The 23,396-nt window shown below is 37.0% G+C and overlaps 1 protein-coding gene and 1 long non-coding RNA gene across 3 annotated transcripts in view; one reads left to right on the forward strand and one right to left on the reverse strand.

The window, feature by feature from the left end:
* Positions 1–23,396, forward strand: part of LOC105093645 (uncharacterized) — a 259,967-nt gene that overhangs the window by 134,006 nt on the left and 102,565 nt on the right. The window contains exons 4-5 of the long non-coding RNA XR_010377472.1: positions 8,933–9,067; positions 9,795–10,004. This is a non-coding gene — a long non-coding RNA (uncharacterized LOC105093645). The remainder of the gene's footprint in view (positions 1–8,932; positions 9,068–9,794; positions 10,005–23,396) is intronic.
* SYNPO2 (synaptopodin 2) overlaps positions 1–23,396 on the reverse strand; it is a 156,613-nt gene that overhangs the window by 36,847 nt on the left and 96,370 nt on the right. The gene's annotated exons all lie outside the window — the stretch shown is intronic.

Consider the following 23,396-nt stretch of genomic DNA (forward strand, 5'->3'; position numbering starts at 1 on the left):
TTGAAAGAACATGCTAATTTATTGTAAAAATTAAATGAACTCAATATTTCCAAGGAAGCAACAAAAGCAATGGGAAAGAGAATATTCATCCAGTTTTGAAAAATATCTGTTTACTGACTGCCAGATATATTTATTTTGTTGTCTTGAATGGAATTATTAAAATAAAGAGTCATGAGAGAGTTACTAATAAGTCAAGGATAAAATAGTACTCAACAATGAACATTTAAGTTAGGGATAGAATTATTCACATTTCATTCATTTAAATTTATTTAATATTTTTAATAAAGTAAGATTAGGTAGATAATAAAGCATATTTTTGAAGCATAAAACCATTCAGTCAGTGGAGTGAGATGTACTAGAATACAAACAGAAAATTAATCCTTTGGAGGACTAAAGAGGTTTTATGTTGATAAAACAGATGTGTCATTTTACCCTGTACCCTCTAAGGCCTAATCTTGCAGCAGGGGTTCCATTTATCAGCAATAAATTGTGTGAGTTTTAAGCAGCTTCATGGGTTTGTAGAGCAAGATGAAAAATTGGTTCTTGGAAAATAAACAAATCCCCAACTCAGCAGAGCTGTCTATCATCCAAACATGTGTTGTTTGATGGGAAAAGTGTAGTTCATCATTATGCTTGTCAAGTGGAGCTTTTAGCGGTAGCCAAATAAGCAAAAGCACTGCGGTAGGAGTCATTAGCATTCCTTCAGAGCATGCAGTCTGAGGTCAGCATTCAGCATCAACTGCTGTGATAGTGTTTAGCTGACCTTTTGCATTTGTCTGAACAGTAGGAAATATTTTTCCTTCAAGAACCATGTTCATATGGTGATACTTTCCTTGCCACAAACGCTTTTCCAAAGGACTACTCTTTCTCCATTTCAAGGTTGTATGCCATGGTCAATTATGCCCCCATATACCCCTTGCCAACTTCACCAATATGGTGCTGTTCATAGGTATATTTTGAAGAATAAAAATTTATGAGGGTACAAAAGATTTTTACCTTATATTGTGTATAATTGTGCATTTTTATAATTTGTATAATTGTGCATTATTATGTATCCAAGTAAAAATTCTATCTCCTGAAAACATTCTTACTTGTTAAAATGAAATACATTGTCAGTAATAAGAGTAAGTTTGGACATAAAAATCATTAGTATTTATAATGTTGAATCTCTATCATTGAAATTATCAACCAGTCTTCTCCAAAGGTGATTAGTCCTAAATTCATAAAATACATGTCCTAGTAGAAAAGAACACCAACTCTGATGAAAGAAGACATAGGTTTCAATTGTGTGGCTCCCATGCTTACTAACTGTCTGAACATAGATGAGTTACATTACATCCTTAAGCTCTAGCTTTCCAAAGTGTAAAATAGAACTAATAAATTTGATCTCTCCAGATGGTTAATAAGGATTAAAAATAATATGTGTTAAGTTCCATGATGCACACACAGCTCATAAAGGGGCTAGTGACTAGTGACTCAAGAAGGGACTACTGAGTAAGAATGAATTGACTAGTGAATAAGAATGCATTGATTTCTAGTAAGAAGGGACTAGTGAATTAGAATGCATTAACTTCCTACACACACAGACACACACACACACACAAAAGGAACATGCCAAGTAAAAAGAAAAGCTATAAAATATTTTTGTTTCTATTCACATACTCGGTATTATCTCATCATAATCTAAGATAAATAATGTTCTATCTGTCTTTTCCTCAGCAAGTACATATTTTATAACTGAAAGATGGAGGAAGACAAGCCTATTATGTTTCCCAGCACAAGTAATAATACAAATATTTAAATTTTAGTGGCTTATTTTTATTGAGCACTTGCTATGCTAAGCCTTTTACATCCTTATACCGTTTATCTCTATAAAACCTTAATGAGAAGTATAAATGTACTTCCACTTGTATACACTCAGATGGACTGCCAGTACTTTCATTTTATGGATAGGAAAACAGAGACTCAGGACTCAGAGACTCAAGTTATGCACCTTCCCTAAAATCACAGAGTTAGGGCCAGAATTTGAACCCAGGGATTCTGACTCTAGAGCTTGTGTTTTTAACCACTACACACACTGCCTCCCTAGTCAACAATCTAAATTGTCTACCATGAGCCCTAGAGTGAAGAGAGAGAGAAGTGTAACAACAGTTGACATGTGGTGAGTGAAGTCAGGGAGGAAACGGAAGGGACCAGGTAGAGGTGACAGAAACTTGCCTAGTCAGTCCATAAACCAGTTTTGGGAAAGACAGATTTTGTTTATTTTGTTTTCTTCTTCCTCTTTTATTAAGAGTTATATATGAAATATTCCTTAGAGATTGGAGAATAGTCAGTATTGTGACCCAGAATGTTACAAATTCAAAATTGAATAAAATCATCTTTGGCAAACTGTAATTTGATACAACACACCTATGTGAGCATGTGATATAATTCCTTTTCTTTGAAAACATTCCTTTAAGAGTCCTCATTCCACACCTAATACATTTGTCAGATGAGCGAGTTTCTATCCATAAATACTATATTCCCTTTCAGTGTCTCAGTTTAATCAGGCCATATATCTAAGAGAGATATTGGTAATGTAAGTATAAATATTATGTTCTATTGCTTACAGCCTCTTGATCCATATCAGGAAAGATTTATTTTACTGAATGCAAAGTTAAGGCTTCTTTGAGAAATTTAGCAGTATTATTATCATTTCATAGACTAAATCTAAGAAGAGTGTCAGCTATTCTCATTTATTTTTATGATAAATAATTCCCTGGTAAAGTGAAAAAAATTCCTTTTCTATTAACTTATTATTGCTTCATTTCCAACTCTTCCAGAACTTACTAGAAAACAAGTATCAGATTTGAGTTCTCATAGAATCTTGTACTTAAACTATTTTGTGTGGTATACGTGACATATCAATCATGTCAGATTCCTATTAGTGAAACTAAATCTTGTCTCATGGGCTGCATTTTCACATACAATTCATTGACAAGTCCTCTTGGAAGATGTCAAAGTGGTAGAACCAAGACAATCTCCTCCTTATGTTCCAGTACTGTATGTATTAAAATTACATGAAAAAGAAAGAGGAAATTAGCATAAATTAGCCTATCCCATGTAGGGCTGTCCTTAATCCATAAAATAAAGTCTTGGGACCTTGAGATAACTAAGACAGGATGAGTGACATGATCTCAGACAACAAGTAAAAACATTTTGATAGAGGCTGGAAAGTGGTCCGTGATCTAGTTGCCCTTTCTGAAGCCCCACCCCTTCCTTGATTTTCCACTTCAGGCCTTTGACAAAACTTCCCTCAAACCTGTGAGACAAGATTTAATAAGCATTCCCTCACTCCAACTGGCTCTTAAACTGAAAACGTAGGTCTGTATTCCTCAACTATCTAGAGAAATGGTCAGAATGGTCATTGCAAGAGCAATGATGATGGTTAAAGTTTTAGAAGTAAGTAAATGAGTCCCACTTTTAATGGGCTTGCTCTCTAGATCCTGAGCTCCAAACTCAGCCCTTGATGGAGAGTTTCCTAGTAGCAAAACTGAGTTTACAAGTTGTTAGGAATTCATGTTTACAGTGGTAAAATATTTTTGGAAGTCAATAGTAAGTAGAAATATAACAGTTTCAGGATGATAAGGCAAAAGAAAACAACAAGGACCAGAACACGATGGAATAAAAATAGTAATAACCCAAGGAAAATCTTAATTGTAGGAAGCAAAAAGCATCCTGGAATTTAGTGCAGAAATTCAAACAGTAAAGTGAAAAACAAGACTTGAGAAAATATCTAGGCCATGGGATAAATACATAAGAAATATAACTAATAACTGAGTAAATCAAAAGTCAGTGGGGAAGACTGTAGCAGAGTTGATTGCATTGCTCAACTTTTGTCCCAAGCCCCTTTGAATGTGCCTTCTTTGAAACAGAGGCTTAAAAGATAAAATAACCTTTCCCAGACTCTCCTTCAACTAGTGTTCTGGGGGTGATATAATCCCAGCAAGCAGGTGTACCTGACAAGAAACTTGTTTTGACACTGAATTAATTGGAGAGAGGCATCAGACTATGAGGCCTCCATCTTGCTGGTGCAGATCTGGGAGATGATTTTACTCTGGATGCAGCAGTTCTCCTGGCAGCTCCTTCATCTCAGATCACAGCTAAGGTGTGTAACCCTGGACCTGGCGCTGGGCTGGCCCATTAGCCTTCTGACTTCTCAGCTTCCTGATTGTGGCCAGTGTTGCCAATCCCTCGTGCCAGTTCTGCAGTGTTGTTTGAAGTCATTTTTGGAGGCCCTACCTAAAATGTGCTTTTCCAGATCTTTCAACGGTTCTACAAGTACTTCTTCCATTCCTTTTCTCACTAAAATAACGAGAGAGGTTTCTATTTTCTGCAAATGAACCCTGAACTGATACAGAAAGATAGAATTAAGGGCAAACATGGATGGTAAAAAAGGACAAACAGCAAAAGGGCAACTATTTCTCAAATACAGAAAAGAAAAAAAGATGGACACAGATGCTGATATTTTAAGATAGACAGGAGAGACCGTGCAGGAACTTAGATAAATTGTATGAGGTCACTGTCTGCTAAGAATAAAGGAGGAAAGGCAGAGGGGGACTAAAACTTGTGGACAATGAAGGAAGTTCAGAAAAACCATTGTAAAGTACATACTAAGACTCAATATGAAAGAACTAAAAGCTTTGTGAAGAACTTAGAAGGAATAAAGTGAAATGATGATCAAAAACCTGTACTGTTGTCTAGACAAACATTCTAAAAGGAGAATAGATAATTCCTAAAATGAAGTGAGGCTTTTCTCCGTTAGCACATTGATAAATATAAAAAATTGAACAAGAAATTCAATTATACAAATTGTCTACATAGTGAAAATAATTCTTACACTGTATATTCAAGTCAGGTCATGGATGCAAATACAAGTAGACATTAGAATTTTTCGGTTATTCTATACTGAATTCCTCAATTCAAGCTCAATAATCTGTTCTCAGGTTGACTTTTGAAGACTATGAATTTTCTGCTCTGGTTACTAATATACTTCCAGATACTGGGCAAAAAGTTTTCCTTTTTCTAGGATGATTCTCTTTATCCTTAGGGACCAAGTTGCCATAAAAGTAAAAAGCTTTCCTGGTAGCAACTTTGGAAGGATTCCCAGAGTAAATAACTCTCTTTGACAGGAATGAAGGCCCTAATCCATGGGGCTGCATACTTAAGAATCTGCATACCAGTGTGATTCCACAGGCAGAAACGATGCCGCAGTATAACTGCTATGAGCCGTTACAAAGCAGCCACCATGATGCTAGAAAACCAACAAGTACAAATATGGAATGGTATTCTCTGCTCTTCTTTCCTTCCTAAGAATGTAAACATCCCAGCTCTTTCAGAAAAGCACTGATGGACCAGAGCCTATGTAGGACATGTCCCTGTCTGCTCTTTTGTTGGATTAAATTGTGAAAGACTGTCCAGAGGCTTTGAACTACAGGCAGATTCTTTTTATAAACATTTACACAGAATATGAAAGAAAAACTTTTTAAAGACCTCATTAAAAAAGCACATGTGAAACCTAAAAGATTAGATAAATAAGTAGCCAGTATAATCAGGATTACTCAGAAAAGAGAGCAGAACTAGAACTCACTGTTTGGGTTTCTCAAACCTCTGGTTATATTTATTAACTGCACACCCAACTATTAACCAAATGATTACTATGCTGTAATACCTCCTCTATTAAGAATTTAGTTATCTAAAAAGTCTATAAGTAAGCTCAACTCAGTCTTCTTGAGTGGTCAAAATATAGTAAAAAATAAAGTTCACAAAAATTTCTGTACATCACTGTGTCTGGAATCCTTTTTCAGTCTCTTTGCCCAATTTTGTACAATTCTAATAAGCTTCTTTAATTTGGTTTACAAAAAATAAGAAATGGAGAAACAAACATGCACCCTGTATAAAGGAAGATGTTACAATTAATACAGCTGTATTAAGCAAGGAAGTAAAAGCCAACATTTAAAAACTCATGAAAACCTTAAAAAAAAAAAAAAAAAGAATACTGGCATCATTTAATGGAAGTGTAAAAAACTCTCACATGCTCAATGGAACTTAGTGCCTCTACTGTATCTGAGAAAAATAATAGGCATCAATAATAATGATCACAAGTCATTTAAAATGTTTAAATCATCTTAGTAGATGGATTAGATGCAGTTTAACATGTGACACCTTTTAGAAAGATTACCATTCCAAACAGCTAAAATAGAAGTTTTGCTATTTAAAGGTAGAACTAAATTTGAGGCATTGCCACATTAATGAAGTGAGGGAAGTAGATTAAAATTCATAATCTGAGGTCCTAAATACTTTGCTTCTATTGGTGTGTTTACTGAAATGGTTTCATTTCAGACACTGAATATGTCTCATGTACCCAGAAAATGTACCTGTTTTTCTATAGCTCTAGACATGCTGGTACAGGGGCAGGAATGTTAATCAAGGACTATGCCCTTTCTGGGAAGGGCTGATTTAAATGATCTCCAAAGTTTTAGTTAACTGGAATTTCCTTTAGTCCATCATCAGTGTATAAGAGTGTGTGATCTAAAGCAGCAATTCTCAAATGTCTCAAATGGTCTTAGGACCCACTAACCCTCTCAAAAATAATTGAGGGCTTTTTGTTCTTGTGGGTTCTATTGTTATTTACCATGTCAGAAATAAAAAGTAAAACATTTAAAATTTCTGTTTTTTAATTAATTTTAAAATAAAATAACAATATGTTGACACAAATGTTTTATGAAAAATAACCATGTTTTCTGACAGTAAGATAATTTAATGAAAACAGTAACATGGTTTTCCATTTCTGTAAATCTCTGTAATGTCTGAGCTTAATAGAAGACAGCTGAATTCTCATATGTGCTTCTGTATTCATTCTGTTGTGTTACATTGTGTTGACTGAAATAGAAGAAGATCTAGACTCACACAGATACATAGTTAGAAAAGCTAGGAGTATTTTAATAACCTTTTCAGATAATTTTGAATATTCTTTGATACTACATCGAATTCAGTAAGTGACAGTTTCTAAAGCTGCAATGTGGAATCTGAAACCATAGCCATGAACTTTTCATACTTCCATTAGTTTATTTTGTACTTTGGATGGATCTTTCACATATGCATGATTCTGTTTCATCACACACTAGTCATTTGAAAAATATTGATTCACTGAGTTAGCTGATCTTCCAAATGTTGACATATTTCATCATACAATAGACAAAATCACATTCCTTAATGTCATCAATGATCTCATCAGACCAGCCTTTTTAAGTACTGAGATGCTGTCAAATTCACAGTGGCAGGTGCAACTTTCTTTTTTCTTCCCCCTTATATATTTTTGTTTTTTATTTACATTGTTGTATTAATTTCTGGTATACAGCATAGTGATTCAGTTATACATATATATATATATACACACACACACACACACACACACACACACATATATGTATATATACACATACATATTCTTTTTCATTACAGGTTACTACAAGCCATTGAATATAGTTCCCTGTGCTATACAGTAGCAACTAGTTGTTTCTCTTTTCTGTACATGGTAGTTTGTATCTGTTAATCCCAAACTCCCAATTTATCTTTCCCCCTCGGTAACCATAAGTTTGTTTTCTATGTCTATGAGTCTTTCTATTTTGTAAATAAGTTCGTTTGTGTCATTTTTTTAGATTTCACATATAAGTGATATATTATGTTTGTTTTTCTCTGACTGACGTATTTCACTTAGTATGATAATCTTTAGGTCCATCTATGTTGTTGCAAATGACATTATTTCATTCCTTTTTATGTCTGAGCAGTGTGCCGCATACATACCATGTTTCCTTTATTCATTCATCTTTCAGTGGACATTAAAGTTGCTTCTGTGTCTTGGCTATTGTAAATAGTGCTGCTATGAACATTGGGATGCATGCGTCTTTTCAGATTAGAGTTCTCTCCAGAATATATGCCCAGGAGTGGGATTGCTGGATCATATGATAACTCTAGTTTTTAAAAGAACCTCCATACTGTTCTCCATAGTGGCTGCACCAGTTTACATTCCCACCAATAGTGTAGGAGGGTTCCTTTTTCTCCACACCGTCTCTAGCATGTATTATTTGTAGACTTTTTGACAATGGTCCTTCTGACCAATGTGAGGTGATACCTTATTATAGTTTTGATTTGCATTTCTCAAATAATTGATGTTGAACATCTTTTCATGTGCCTGTTGGCCATCTGTATGTCTTCATTGGAGAAATGTCTATTTAGAGCTTCTGCCAGTTTTTTGATTGAGTTGGGGTTTTTTTTAGTATTGAGCTGTGTGAGCTGCTTGTACGTTTTGGAAATTAATCCCTTGTCAGTTGCATCATTTGCAAATATTTTCTCCCATTCCATAGGTTGTATTTTTGTTTTGTTTATGGTTTCCTTTTCTGTGCAAAAGATTTTAAGTTTAATTAGGCCCCATGTTTATTTTTGTTTTTATTTCCATTACTCTTGAACATGAATCCAAAAATATATTGCTGTGATTTATATCACAGAGTTTTCTGCCTATGTTGACACATTTCACCATACAGTATATAAAATCACACTCTTTAGTATCATCAATGATCTCATCAAAGAAGTCTACAAGTATTGAGATGCTGTCAAATTCATGGTTGCAGGTGCAACTTTCTAATTTTCTCATGAAAGCTCAGACTGTCTGTTGTTTTCCTTGAAGTGACAGGCTCAGGCTCACTTTGCTCATTTTCTAGAAGATGTCTGCTAAATACCCAAGTCTGAATAACCATAGTTTGTCTGTCAGTCATTCTTTAAAGTAAAAATGTTCCATGAAGAAAAATGACTAACTGAGCTTGGAATTCAAAAAACTGTACAAGTGATTGCTCAAGACAAAGTGCTTTATATGTATGTTCATTTTGTCTTGCAGAATATTAGAAAAATGTGTGCTCGAGATTTAATAAAATGCAAACTTTTACTGCTTCATCAAGGACATCCTTACTTGAAACCAGCATCTTGTTAAGTCAAATAGTGACAGTGAGGAATACAACAACTCCTAGTACAGGTATGTGTCACTGCCTCAAATGCTAAGGTGTCATCCATCTTACACCATCAGTGCAAACTGCAACACAGTGAATGAGACAATGTCTTAGTACTGTTATGAAAATCATTTTGACCTCACAGATCTCCTGAAAGCATCTCAGAGACCTCTGGAGGTCTGCAGACCACACTTTGAGAACTACTCATCTAAAGGGTATGTGATAAGCGTCCTTGGCCTCTTGGGTATCTGAGTTTGAGAAGAGGAAATTCAATCAAAGGCAATGCAAAGGCAAACAGAAGTAAGGTCCAACTTGGGGAAGAAAGGTGGACAGTAGCCAGGAAGGGATGATTTTAAGAGCTGTGGGCTGAGAGATAACGCCTGAAATCAACCATGAATTCAGACTAAATGGAGAGGTGAACAGTCCGTTGTCTGTAGAGAGAAGGACAAAGGGAAGAAGAAAATCTTCACTGGGCTGGAATGTCAAGGGTGTTTTTAAAATAGCTCCCATTCAGTTTTCAAGCTACTAGCTAGTTGAAATTCATTGAGAGCTGTGACTGCAATATGAAGATCTTTCTGTCATTTACAACCCGTTGTATGCCTTGCACGTACAGGCATGCAATAAATAGGTGCTGAATAAATGTCAATATGAGGAAATTGAATTTTACCTAAATGTCCATCTCAACTTCCCTCAGTACCAGTCATTCCAAAGCCTACCACTTTCTACTTATTCTTTCTTTGTTGTCTCTTCTAGGTTTGAGATTACTACAAAAGTATCATGTGATCAATGAGAAATTTCCAGTGTATTTGAGGAAAAGAATAAGTCCTCTTGAATGTTGGACATCAGAGATAACCTGAGTTTTCCCCAGCAAAGGAGATGGCCACACCGTGACTCAATAAGCAACTCTGCAGCTGCTCCTGCCAATCACTCCATTTCGCCATCATTCCCCCGGCCCCATGAGAGGTAAGGTCACAAGACAACCAGTAAAACATAAAACTTGACTAAATGTGGGCTTGGCTGCAATTTATGGAGATAAGCACATGAGCAGAAGCGGCACAAGGCACCGGGGCAGAGGCACTGCCGCAGGTGCTGCTGCTGCTGCAGCTCCTTCCTGCGTGCTCTGCCCGCCTTGTCACGCCCACGGGGCTGAGCTAGGCTGTGACAGTGGATCTCCAAGTCCCATACTTCAAGAAGGGAAATCAGGGTCATGCCAAGTGTCCTCTCTGCCCAAGTAAGTGTTCTGTTGATGCGTTTTAAAACCAGTCATACTCCCTGCTGGGGCTGACGAATACTTCTCCTATTTATTTCTGATTGAGGAGAGCCTACATGAATGTCACCATCTTGCCAAAAAATTCTGGGCCAGCGCCAGCCAAGGAGAGCCTTGCAGAGGCAGGCAAGAACCCTCAGCTACTCTCTCTTCCCACCTAGCTGGAGGTCTGTGTTGAATTTACAAAGGAAATAGAGTTGGAGCTTGAGGCTTTCCTTGGGTTATGTTATTTCATTAATTAGTTAGGTGATTTTCCTGCATATTCACTGACTGTCTTTCACGTGACCTATGGCATTCTGCAGTCCAAAGTACTGCCCTCAAGACGTTTATATTCTAAGATAGATAAGTATGTAGTTAAGTATAACCCAAGGTGATAACTGCTATAATTAACGTTAACACAGCAGGCAGTGGGAGCACACAGCAGGGTCGTACCACCAAGGATTATTGGAGGAGGTATGTTTTCTAAAGGACAAATAAATGTCAGCCTGATGAGGTGAAATGACGGGGAATCAGGGCTCAAGGGCCTAAAAACCTACACACAGTGAACGCTCAGTCAGTGCTTGTTGGATGAACTAGCTTTTCACAACACAACGCTGCCTCCCACAAATACTACAGTAGCTCGCAGAGTGCTTCAAAACAAATGCCAGTTAGCTCACCTACAAACCTGCTAGAGAAATCCCATCTTTGCTCTTCAAAGTGAGGGTCACAGATACACAGCATTGGAACCACATGGGGACTTGTTAGAACCACAGAATCCCAGCCCTGAACCAGATGAACCAGCACCTGCATTTTGAGGTCCCCTGGGAATTCATATACACATTAGGGTTCAAGGCTGAACTGTACTAAAGGCTCATCATGCAGTGATGACCTCATAGGATGGTGGTTTGTAACCTTTGGGAAGGTTTTAAGACTCTCTGGAGAGGACTTCCAAAATGCAGAAACCCAGTTTCTACTCCCCTTTCTTCCACAAAAAAACAAATCTTAGGGGCTGGGACATGTGTATCTGCATTTTTAACGAACTCCCCATGGGACCCTGAGACCTGTTCTTCGACACAACCTGGCATTATTTTCTATAGATTACTTTAAGGAAATATGTTGGGGGCCAACCATTTCTCTGTGTGTGTGTGTCTGTGTGTCTGTGTGTGTGTGATAAGAAGGCAGATCTTTACTGAGTGACTTTCTTCCAAGCAACCATATTATTAATTCTTTAGAGCTTCAAATAACCATACTTTTTAGGAAGACTGGAAGATGAGTTTATGATAATTATTTTAATTTTTTTCATGTCCTTTTATTTTAACTATATAATTTTTGTGGTTCTGAAAACAAAGATGTTCCAAAGCCAAGACTTCCTGGATTAGAAGTGGTGAACATAATGCAAGCTAAAGTGCTGCTAACACCTGCTTATGGGGAAAAATTATAACCCAGATTTTATCCCCAAGCAGGCAAATAACTAACTCTTCAAAAATATTTTGTGTAGCTTCCAGCCATATAAAAACTTCAAGTACCATTTGACAATATTTGTGCTAAATGTACAATGCAAATATAACAACACATTCAAATTTTGATTTACTTTAGCGATAATTTTTATTCCCTAACTGGTCATAAATTTTAACATGATGAAGACAAGGGATTTCCAATTGTTCTTGATTTTCATTTGAAATCAAATATGATGAAATTTCCATTTCCCCTCTATTATTACATAAGCCTGAAGCAAAGAAATGGAATTACCAAGTCTTGTTTTATAGGAAAAATTATCTCCACATTAATTAAATTAGTTGAGCATAATATGGCATCTTCTACTATTTGAAGGAAATAGAATAGTCAAATGGCAGATAAATATATTAAAGTATTTTAATGGGTTAAAGTTCAGTATAAAAACATTTGGTGTAACTCAAGCAAACTACACAACAGCCTGTATAAATTATGCTTTTAAAGGGGAAAAAAACATTAATTTCTTGAGATGAGGACTTTACTGATTTTACAAATTGTTTGTAAAAGAAAATGTAAGCAATATTGAATCTCCTCCTCTTCCCATTAAACAATTTGGATTTGAATGAAAATACAAAATCACCAATTTTTTCCAAAGAAATGGTTCAGCACAACATCTCTGTTACTGTTTGATCACATTTGTATTTGCTAAGACTTGCTTTCATTTGGATTTGCTTCAGAGAGAAATAAAAAGCCTTAGTTTTGAAGTCATTCAGCCATTCACCAAGTGTCTCCAGGAGCAGGTCTTGTTCTGGGCTTGCCTTCCCCAGACTTGCCCCGAGACCAGGAAGAACTTGGCAAGTGAACCTCCACCTTAAAAGGTTGGTTATATGGCATGCCCTGATAAACAGAGAATCACCAGGACCCAGAGTGAGAGAGGCACTAAACCCATGATGACTGATCTAATCCAACAACAAATTATGTATTAAGCATGTAGTATGTGCAAGGTGCTGAACTCTGAAAAAATATGGAGATGTTTATGGTAGAGTTCTTAAATAGAGCTCAAGAAGTGGAAAGCTGTTGCATTGTCTGCTGCAAAATTTAGTCTCCCATTTCTGAGTTTCATTTATTTGTCTCTCCTTCCTCTCCCCTCTTTCTTTCCCTTTCCTCCATTCTCTTCCCCCTCTTCCTTCCTCCTCTCACTCTTCCTCCTTCTCTCTCTCTCTCATAATGATATCTCCTACAAATTCTCCATGGGCTACAATTATAGTTGATGGACTAAATCTACTTGTCATTAATAAGAGTGTGGAAAGAAGTTTCTTGTGCTTGAGTCTACATCTAAGATCCATTCCCACAGATTCCTTTTTTAACACACTTACACTTGACAAGTTGATATTCCTTGAAACAAAATACGCACAGCAAAAGTCTGAGATGATGTTGTTAGCATCATCTATATATAGCATCAGCTTAAAAGTACGTAAGCTATATGTTCTGTCTGTACCCCAAAATCAGTGTTAAAAAATTGAAATCCAGATTAAAATAGGAAGCTATGACTGGAGGAAATATGAACTGACACTCCTGCATTAAGAGCTAAGATAGAAGCACGAAGAAGATCCAGGCCATGGGTAGCCTGATGCTGGTGATCAGTACAGTATTGTGCTGTGCTTTACAAAATCCAAACTGAATTACGGATTTGGTTCTGAGTAGTGCAACTGTTTGCTAATAAAATGATAAATGGAACATTATGAAATCTAGATTTTGGCTTATGCCGTAATAAGGCTTTAGATACAAACCTAAGCACTTTATTCAGTCTCTATTGTTCAATAATTTAAAACCAAGCTCTTGGTAAAAATGGTATTACTTTCTGTTTTTTTAATATTTTATTATGACTTTTCTCCGTATACCCTCCATTTTTAAAAATGTTACTAGTAAAATAGAAGTGTGCCTTCTCATATACTTTTGGGTTTTTGGTTTGTTTTAGGAGTTTTCTGGCTTCTCCTTATCTCCTTTCGTGTGTGTGTGTGTGTAGAGAGAAATATCTAGAAGGGGACCGACAATACACCATCTTCCTATGTGGTACAAAAAGCCAAATGCATTTCCTAATGTAATGTCCATTACCCTTAGAAGCCCACAGATGAAATATTTTTAAAAACCCAGTAAAATAGTGAAGCAACATGGCAAGACACTAGGGGATCAAAAGAAACATGAAATAATCCAGGTGGCCACAAAAATTGTTATAAGCATACAATAGAGAAAAGCTTGGTTGATAATAAATGTAGATTGAAAGACAAATAGTAATTAGGGAGACAGTGTGTGTTGCAATATGCTGCCTACAGCAGATTACTCTAGCTCTCACAGCTAAACGGGAAAGCTATTAACATAACAGAGCAGTTGCTAACAGATGTATCTGTTATAAAAATAAAATATTACAAGGATTATAAAGAAAATTACAAATTAACAGCAATCATGTTTTGGGGGATTACCTAAAATTCAATTCTTTATTTTATATACAGATACTAGTGATGCTCACTAGGTCTCAATTTATTAATTTCTCCTTTAATATTGACATTTTTTGATGGAATAAGTACCTCAAATTGTGAAGCTGTCATATTTTTTCCCAATATGCATTCTTTTATTTTCCTTGTAAGACTGCCTAAGAATTTGGCAGTCACATGATTTCTTTCAGTTAACCCCAAGGCTTCCATGAACATTCCTAGAGCTTAGAGCCAAAGAAGTAGTCCTGGAATTTCAGATATTAAAGCTTTCTTCAGAGACAGAAGTTTTTGTGATATTTGGGTAATAAAACACAAATTTGGTGGATCATTTGTATTCTAGTTAAAGGACCTTAGTCTGCTCCTAAGAATGTTGTGCTTTCTTTTTGATGAACACTCTGATTCCATCTTGAGCAACTTCTTCATCAGAATCTTTTTTTGTCTTCATATAATGTAACATATTTGAAAAGGCAAATGGTTAGGCTGTCAACTGTCACACCTTCATGTTCAGTCTTAACTTTAAGTTTTGAATTCTTTACCACTGACAGTGTCAGGGTGAGTGTGGCTTGAGGGAGTTGCTGTGCTGCTTCCCCTTACCCTCAGCTCAGAGCCTCCTCTTGCTAAAGAAGCTGACACCTTTGCCTTTCTAGAGCCCCAGGGCCTCTGGCCAAAAGCACAGACACCCTTTCCCTCCACAGACAGAGTGAGCCAGGTCGTTATTTTTGTTTGTTTGTTTGTTTGTTTGTTATCAAACAATTTATTATCTTTGTGGAATATACTATGGTTGCTAGATGTTCCAACTGGATATGTGTTCTTAGACTAACTTGGTGTTAGTGTTATTTCAAACAATTGTTCTCAGCAATGCTATTTGCACATATTGTTTTCCAAAGGTAGCTATTTTCTATTTTAAAACTTGCTTTGTTCTGAAGAAAAGTGATTTTTAATAGTTCTACAAACAGGCAGACTTAGACTTAGTGACTGAGAACACTAAAAGTCAGGAATTGAGAAAGCCAAGAAGCAACATAATTTGTTCTGTAGAATTCCCTAATGACTCAGGAATTTGTGGGAACAGTTCCTTCTTGAACCAAGGATGAGGGTAGGGAAGAAAACAGGAAGACTCATTGAAAGCTATTTAAGAAGACATTAGAGGGGGAAAAAAAGACATGAGAACCTCCCAATACCATTTCCTATTCCCCACAGCCAAGCAAATGTCCTTTAGTCACCCTATAGGACACCAGCACATTTGAGGGTGGCTGTACCATAGGGTTTACCATTCACTTTTACTTAAGTGAGGGATTAACTACTAGATCTTAAGACAGACCCCACCCCCAGCCACGCTCCTGCCTGGGCTCCCAGAACTCTGGCAGCTGGACTTTATACCCTTCTGGAAGGAGATTATGCGATTCTGATTAGATAGTTAATTAGGTATTAGGGTTTTACCAAAAAATGGCCCCACCTACTCACCTACAATGAGCCAATAGCCAGAAATTGGTCTTCTAAAGGAAAGCCTCTATTATGTATTTTATATATATATAAATAAATATATATTATAATAAAGACCAAAACAAGCAAAAAGCAAACATGCAAACTATGCCAGGAGAGGACAAAATCAAATAATCTATCACTAATATCTCCAGAGTGATACGAAATTCATGAAACAGAATGGGATGATATAGAAAACAATGGTAGACTCTTGGCAATTAAAAATAACTCAGCAGAAATAAATAGCTCAGTAGAGAATTTGTAAAATAATGTTGAAGAAGTTGTCTAGAGTGTCTTAGAACCTACCAGGTTTAAATAGCAAGACAGCGGGAGGGAAACAGCTCAGTAGTAGAGCACATGCTTAGTACGCCTGGGGTCCTGGGTTCAATTCCCAGTACCACAATAAATAAATAAATGAATAAATAAATAAATAGCAAGACAAAGAGATGAAAACAGAGGGGAAAAGCTAAGAAAGTTAGGCAATGCATACTGATGGTCCAATGTATAAATAATAGAATTTCAGAATGAGAAAACAAGAGAATGAGATAAGTTTTATCTCAATTCATCAAATAAGTAATTCAAGAAGTTTTCCATAATTGAAGGACAATTTTTCTAAACTAAAAAGATCCATACAACAGGTAGAAAATACACCCAAACCAAGACACATCATCATGAAATTTCACAAAAAGATCTTGTAAGTTTTCAAGAGAAAAAGTTACATACAAGGGATCAAGAAATCAGAATGGCTTTGGACTTCACAACAACACTGGAAACTAAAATACAAACTAATACCTTTACAATTCTGAGAAAATATTTCCAGCCTAGAATGTTCTACCTAGATAAATTATCAATGAAGTTTGAGGCTAGAATAAAGATACTGTCAAATACCAGATCTCAAAAAACTTAGCTTTCATCACCCTTTCTTAGGAAGCAACTAGAGGATGAGTGCTATGAAAATGAGGAAGAAATACAAGAAAAAGGGAGACATGGGATCTAGGAAACAGGGGATCAACTCAAGAGAGAGGAAAGGTAATCTCTAGGATGATTAAGAAGGAAGATTCCAGGAACTAGGTGTGTCCCTGGCAAAGACAGCTACCAGTCCAAATTAGAACAGGTCAGAAGACTCTAGGAAAGATGTCTTCAAAACAGACGATACTCGTAGAGTTCCTAATATGTTTTAAAATATCAGGAGGATTGTTTATACAGATGGAGAGAGTTTGGGGTTAAGTTAATGACAAATACTTAGAAAACTAAAAAGAAAAGATGACTGTTAATTCTAAGGTGAAAAAAATGGTAAAAGAAATGAAAAAGTACTCATAGCATACTATATGCTTAGGTTCATAATCTAAGCACTGACTATTGATTCAATCAAAATATGACACAATTTTATTGGGCAGATGGAGGAGGGACAAACGGGAAATATGTGAGCAAGGAGTAGGGAGGGGTGACGAAGCTATGATCTTCATTTTCCATAGTGGTAAGCAAAAGGATGTTTACAATTGAACAATTAAAGAAAGAAATAGAACAGTAAGTGTATCTTAGAAATAAGAAGGAAAACAGCCAAAGGTTAAAATGTTCCCTTTGGGAAATCCAGATTTGATGGTTTTTATCACAAGCCTTTTAGTAATATTTGACTCTTTAAACTAGATACATGTAATTTTGATAAAGATTAAAAATTAAATTTAAAAAAGCTTTATGGCTTTTCCCCCCACATTTCTGTATTTTTAATACTCTGGTTCCCAGGTATACTGGATTCAAGTAACTTGTGACTCTAAACTTTGTGTAAATAAAGGTTGTCTTGATTTACTCAGCATTCTACTGTAGACTATTAAATAATCTATGGGATTTATGGCCATGTAAGATTAACCACTTAACTAATTCTTCAGTGAACAATGAGTTTCTAGTTAAGGAAAATATTTAAGAGCTGTTTTTATTTCAGTATCTGTCCCTAATCTACCAACCAGTATCAAAACATGAGTATTTATGAATATAAACATGTGCTTGTGCTTTATATATAAAAGACTGTATTCCATCTAAGATTTTGAGGTGAAGAAGCAATTTATCTTTCTCTTTTCCGTTTTTTTTTTTTTTCATTCCTGGCCAATTGATCCATTCTTCCTTTAACTGTACATGGAAGGGCCAGGAGGGTGCACAATTTCAAGGGGCACACATCACATTAGATACATGTTAATGACATCCCCTATGGGGCACAAAGTCAAGGACAAACAAATGGTGGGTATGAAATGGGAGTGACTTTTGACCTACTGAGAGTAAAGTGTAAGGGTACAAAGAAAACCACTGTGGAATAAAAATTCTACAATGGGGAGCTCACATAAAATTCACTTCACTCCACTCATTTCAAACCCTAGGCCTAACAGACTTGTGCCCCAGTGAATGACTTCAGAGTTTTGTTGTTTAGAGATTTTCTAGATTTATGTCTCCACAGCAGTTGAGAGAGAAGGAAGGGAGGGAGGGAGGGGAAAAGGGAGAAAGAACAAGAAGACACAGACCTTCCATGCAAATGATATAATTGAATTCTAAAGGTGGAATGAAATGTTTTAATTAGTTCAACTTGCTGATCTTTGCTTCCTCTCCCTCCGGTCCTCCTCCTTTCTCCCCTCCCCTTTCTCCTGGAATCCAGCCCTGGCAACTCGGACAGTGATGAGGTCATAGGCTCCAAAATATGGCCATGGTATGAAGGCAGCAGCACAAATTTTTAAGCAGCATTTCAGCACCACGCCGCACAGCCTAGAAGGGAACCTTGTGTAATGTGAGCAACTATGAGCTTGTGCTATTTTATTAATCCAGGGTGGCGATCCCTGGGGCTTGCATTACCTGTGTGTGTGTGTGTCTGTCTTCTGCAGTCTCCTATTTTATATGGCAGTCATCAAGAAGTCTTCCTTTTCTTAGGTATGCCAAAAGGAGAGTGGAGATAACCCATATTAACCCGAACTCTAGGGCTCTCACCTATGAGCAAGGTCTCTGACATTAAAAGCAAAGAAAGATTGAAATGAGGATGACCTCTGACATCCCCTACTTCCAGACTGGCCTCTGTATGTGTCAGTTTCTTGCTTCTTATCACCTCATTAAGTCACCAAACCTTGCTACCTGGAAGGAAAGATTGATGGAGTGATAATGGGGTGGCTCTTGCCACACTGCAGCCAGTGCTCTTACATTTGCTTATTAAAGGAGCCTGGCTTTTCCTGCAGGTGGACCCAGATTCTGGCACTCCTTTCCGTTAACGGGCCATGTTCCAAACCTCTTATCTTTTCCCTTACCAGATCTTTCAGAGGAAATACAACTTCTTGGGCCAGAACACGGTGGCATTTAACATCTCTACTTCAAAACCTCTTAAAATACCAGGCAGTGCAGAAGCTTGAAGATAGTAGTAGATTAGAAGAAAATTCTTCTCTGTGTTTAGACTCTACCCTGGGTTTCCCAGAACATCCATCCTGTCTTCAAATCTGATTTTCCCTTCAGAACCCAGACAAAATGGCTGCTCCTCCTTCATGAAGCCCTTTGCCTGATTATTCCACTTTACCTTCCAGGCAGGAGTGTCTGCAGTCTATGAACTCATGAAAAATGACTTTGAATTCTCTTCTGGCATTTATAACTTTTATTTTAATTATTAGAAAACACATGATCTCCACTCCTAAGTTGTATCTTCATGAAAACAGGAACCTTGTTTAATTTCCTTACTATCTGATGTGGTAAATTAGTAACAACAATAACCATAGTTAGACCATTTGCCATACATACATTATGCCTAACCCTCACAACAACCAGAAGAGTCAAGGACTATTAAGTCCATTTTGCAGAAGAAGAAAGTAAGTCTCTGAGATGATAAGTGGCTTGCCCAGGATCACACTGTCAGAAACTGGCCTGCATTTATTTCACTGAACCTACATTTCAACCAGAATCTGTCCTCTTCACACTATGTTACAAATTAGAAGGGGGAAAAAAAAAAAGAAGGAAATAAAGAGGGAGGGAGAAAAGGAGAGAAGAAAAAGTTAAAATCTCAGGCTTTTACCCATTTACTGAAATAATACTTAACAGACTCCCTGAGTTGTGAGAGATTGAAGGAATTTAACACAGCCCATCCTCTATTTTTTACGCAGAGAATAACTGAGATCAGAGAGGTTAAGATCCCTGGTCAAGGTTGCACAGGTAGTGACAAAGCTGGGACTAATGCAGACCTTCAGGATCTTATCTCCAATTCCCAAGTTCCTTTACATCCTCTATAAGATGTAACTTTTAAGCAGGCACTAAAACATTAAGACATTTAAAACAAGATAGCAATTCACAGACATATAAGCTTGTTTGTTTAAACTTTTGTTTAAGTCCTCCAGCTGCTAAGAAGCAAAAATTTGAATTTCTATAAGTTTTCTTGAAAAATTTTCTCATCTCCAACCAGAAAGGATAATAAATAAATATACAAGATCAAATAATTCTTTTCTGTTGGTTCACCAAAAAGAAAATATGCCTTTAAAATATCCTTCACTACTTACCAGTCATAACAATACAAATAGTGAATGCTTCATCTGTGAGCACCCTGCTAAATGCATACTTTTGAACAGCACAAAGGCAGCAAAGTTTAGACTATGACCCAGCCAGAGAGGTGTTGGTATTAAAAATCCATATATATTTAGGGCCATGTTCAGGGCCTTGTAATTTCCCCCAATTAGCTGATATATACTTTCAGAAAAATGTGTTCAGCAAGCATGGGCAGTTGACCAAGTGCTAGATGACTCCCAAATCTAAAAGGCAGAACTGTGTGCTTTTATAAGTCCATGCCAGTACCCCTACCCCCATCCTCCTCAGAATCCTGATACTGTCTCCTCCAGGAAGCATTCCTCTTCTTCCTAAATTCCTTCCCCCTTCATCTGAGGCAAAATGCATTGTAGCAGGAATCTGGACATCTAAGATCTTGGGAATAAGGGAAAGGGGGCTGCCTCTGAAAGTGAATTCTAAGATCAACAGCAGCAGATAAAAACAGGAATTTTCAAAGTTACTTTAGATAAATGGGCTAAAAACAGACCAGAGCAGTCTAATGGAAGGTATTAATATCTAAGGAAAGAATGTGTCTTTCTGAAGCAGTTGTCCGGAAATAGAAATTAGAAAAGGGTAGGAGGCAGACAGTGCCCATAAAAGCACTGCCCAGGGGAGAAGGTATCCAGATGAAGGGCTTGATCGCACAGTAACAGGTGCATCCGACTGTGGAGGTGAGTGCTGCAGGCGCCCACAGTTGAATCTTTGAATTCACCCTCTTTGTTCTGATTCCACACACAAAGCCAGTTTTTCATAACAATGTGGTTTTTAAGGGAAGATACAGCACTGGCTAGAAGATGAAAATACTCAGTTTTCTTGTCAATGTGTTTTTGTTTGTTAGTTTTTTGGGGGGGAGAGGGGTAGGTAATTAGGTTTGTTTGTTTGTTTGTTTGTTTGTTTGTTTATTTAAATGAAGGTACTGGGGATTGAACCCAGGACCTCGTGCATGCTAAGCATGCACTCTACCACTAAGCTATACCCTGTGTTTCTGACCTCTCTCTAAAGGAAGAAATCAGAATTCCAGCTTACCCTTAGTCTTGGTCTTTAGGAGCATGAGTTAGTATCCCCAGATCAGGTTGCTGCTTGAACAATGACAAGATTGTTTCAGAATCTGGATAATTGAGAGTCAGGCCCTGAACTATGTGAAATTTACACAGATCAGGCCACCTTCAAGAGACCTTTTGTCAGCCAGTCAGTCAAACTTCCCCTCCCTCGTTATATCTTCTTTCAGATTTCAACCAGAATTGACTGACTTCTCTGACCACAGATAGACATTCATAGATCTCTCTCTCTCTCTCTCTCTGAGCATATTTTATGCCTGGTATTATGTTTACTTTTACTGTAAGAAAGTGTATCTCCTTGAGGGCAGGTATTATTTTATTTTGTTTATTCAATTGTTTTTTAGTGTCAATATAGAAATGAATAAGATACAATCATATATTATCTATACGCTCGCTAGTAGGGATGACAGACAGAAAAACAAGTTATACGTGTAAAAAGCAATAATAAAAGTGTGTATAAAGTACTGAAGTATTGCAAAAGAGGGAGAGATGAGCCATGCTGGGAAGGCTCCTGGAGGAGGTGATGTCTGAATTGGATTGTGGAGAAGAAATAAAACTTCAGAAGACTAGAAAGGGAAAGAGTATTCAAAACAAAAGGGAAAACATGTGCAAAGGCAGAAAAGTGTGAAATGACCTGGGAACCAAAACACAGCTCAGTATCGCAGGAGTGTGACGTGCAAGGGAGAAGGTCACACGAGACCGAGATCTGAGACTGGGTGGGCAGGGAGAGAGGAAAGATTCGTGTATGCCCCAGATAGAGTTTGGACTTTCCACTGCAGATGACTGAAGCTAGCAAAAAAGACTGGGTCAGATTTGTAAAGATGTCTTTAGATGGAAAGAGGTGAGACAGAAAATAGGAACATTAGATAGATAAACAGAGGAACAGATAGATAGTGTTAAATTAATTACACAAGGAGGCCATTAAACTGAGGTGGCTCTGATGCTGTGGCCACCTACATAATCAAACCAAAACCTAAGCCTGTAATGCCTCAAATTTACAACATCAAAACACTAAGGACAAGCAATCACAAACAGCCAACCAGGCTTTTAAGTTATAGCCAATCAGTAATTTCCTATCTTTGCTTCTGCACCTTCTCTGTTTGTCCTTCCCCTGGCTCCTGTTGGAGGGTATGCTCCTAACCACTTCTGGTTTGGCACTGCCCAACTGGAATCTATACATGTTCAAGTAAACTCGTAAAAGTTTCAATATGCCTCAGTTTACCTTTTAACAATAGGTAGGGAGATTGATTGATAGATAGGGAAAGAAGGCATATGGAAAAGTCCAGACCAGCACTGGCAAATAGAAATAGAAGATGAACCACAAATGCAGACCACATGCCACATGAGTAACTTTAAATTTTCCAGTAGCCACATTAAAAACATAAAAAGAAACAGTGAAACAAATTTCGATAGTGTATTTATTCCAATATTTCCCAAATTTCTTTTCAACATGTAATCAATATAAAAAATCATTAATGAGATCACTTACATTCTCTTTTCATCCTAAATCTTTGCAACCTGGTGTGTATTTTATATTTACAGTGCCTCTCAATTCAAACTAGCCACAGTTCACGTGTTTAACATACTGAACAGCACTGGTTCTGACAATGCATGACGAGGCAGTGACTCATGTGGGAATGGGAAGGAAGGGATACATTTATAGTATATTTATAACATGAATTTGACAGAAATTCAGGACTGATTTATGTCAAATGAAACACTCATTGAATATAAACTTTTCCAGTTTGGAGAATCTTGCTGGATGACAGTTCCATCAGCCAAGCCAGGGAAGGAAGTTTAGGGAAAATGAGATGATGAATTTGTCTGGGACTTCCAAATCTGAGGCATGTGCAGCACATCGTGCCTGGTGGGTATAATAATGCCAACAAGCCTTTACCACATAATGCTTCCGCGTTTCAAACTCTATTCTAAGAGCTTTTCATATACAAACACATTTAATCCTCAAAACAACACTACAAAATAGCTACTACCACTATCACCCACATTACAAATGAGAAAACTGAGGTACAGAGAGAATAAGTCACTTAGCACAGGCCTCATTTTACCACTTATCAGG

Source organism: Camelus dromedarius, chromosome 1 (genome assembly GCF_036321535.1).
Source record: "Camelus dromedarius isolate mCamDro1 chromosome 1, mCamDro1.pat, whole genome shotgun sequence".
In the NCBI taxonomy this organism is placed as follows: Eukaryota; Metazoa; Chordata; class Mammalia; order Artiodactyla; family Camelidae; genus Camelus; species Camelus dromedarius.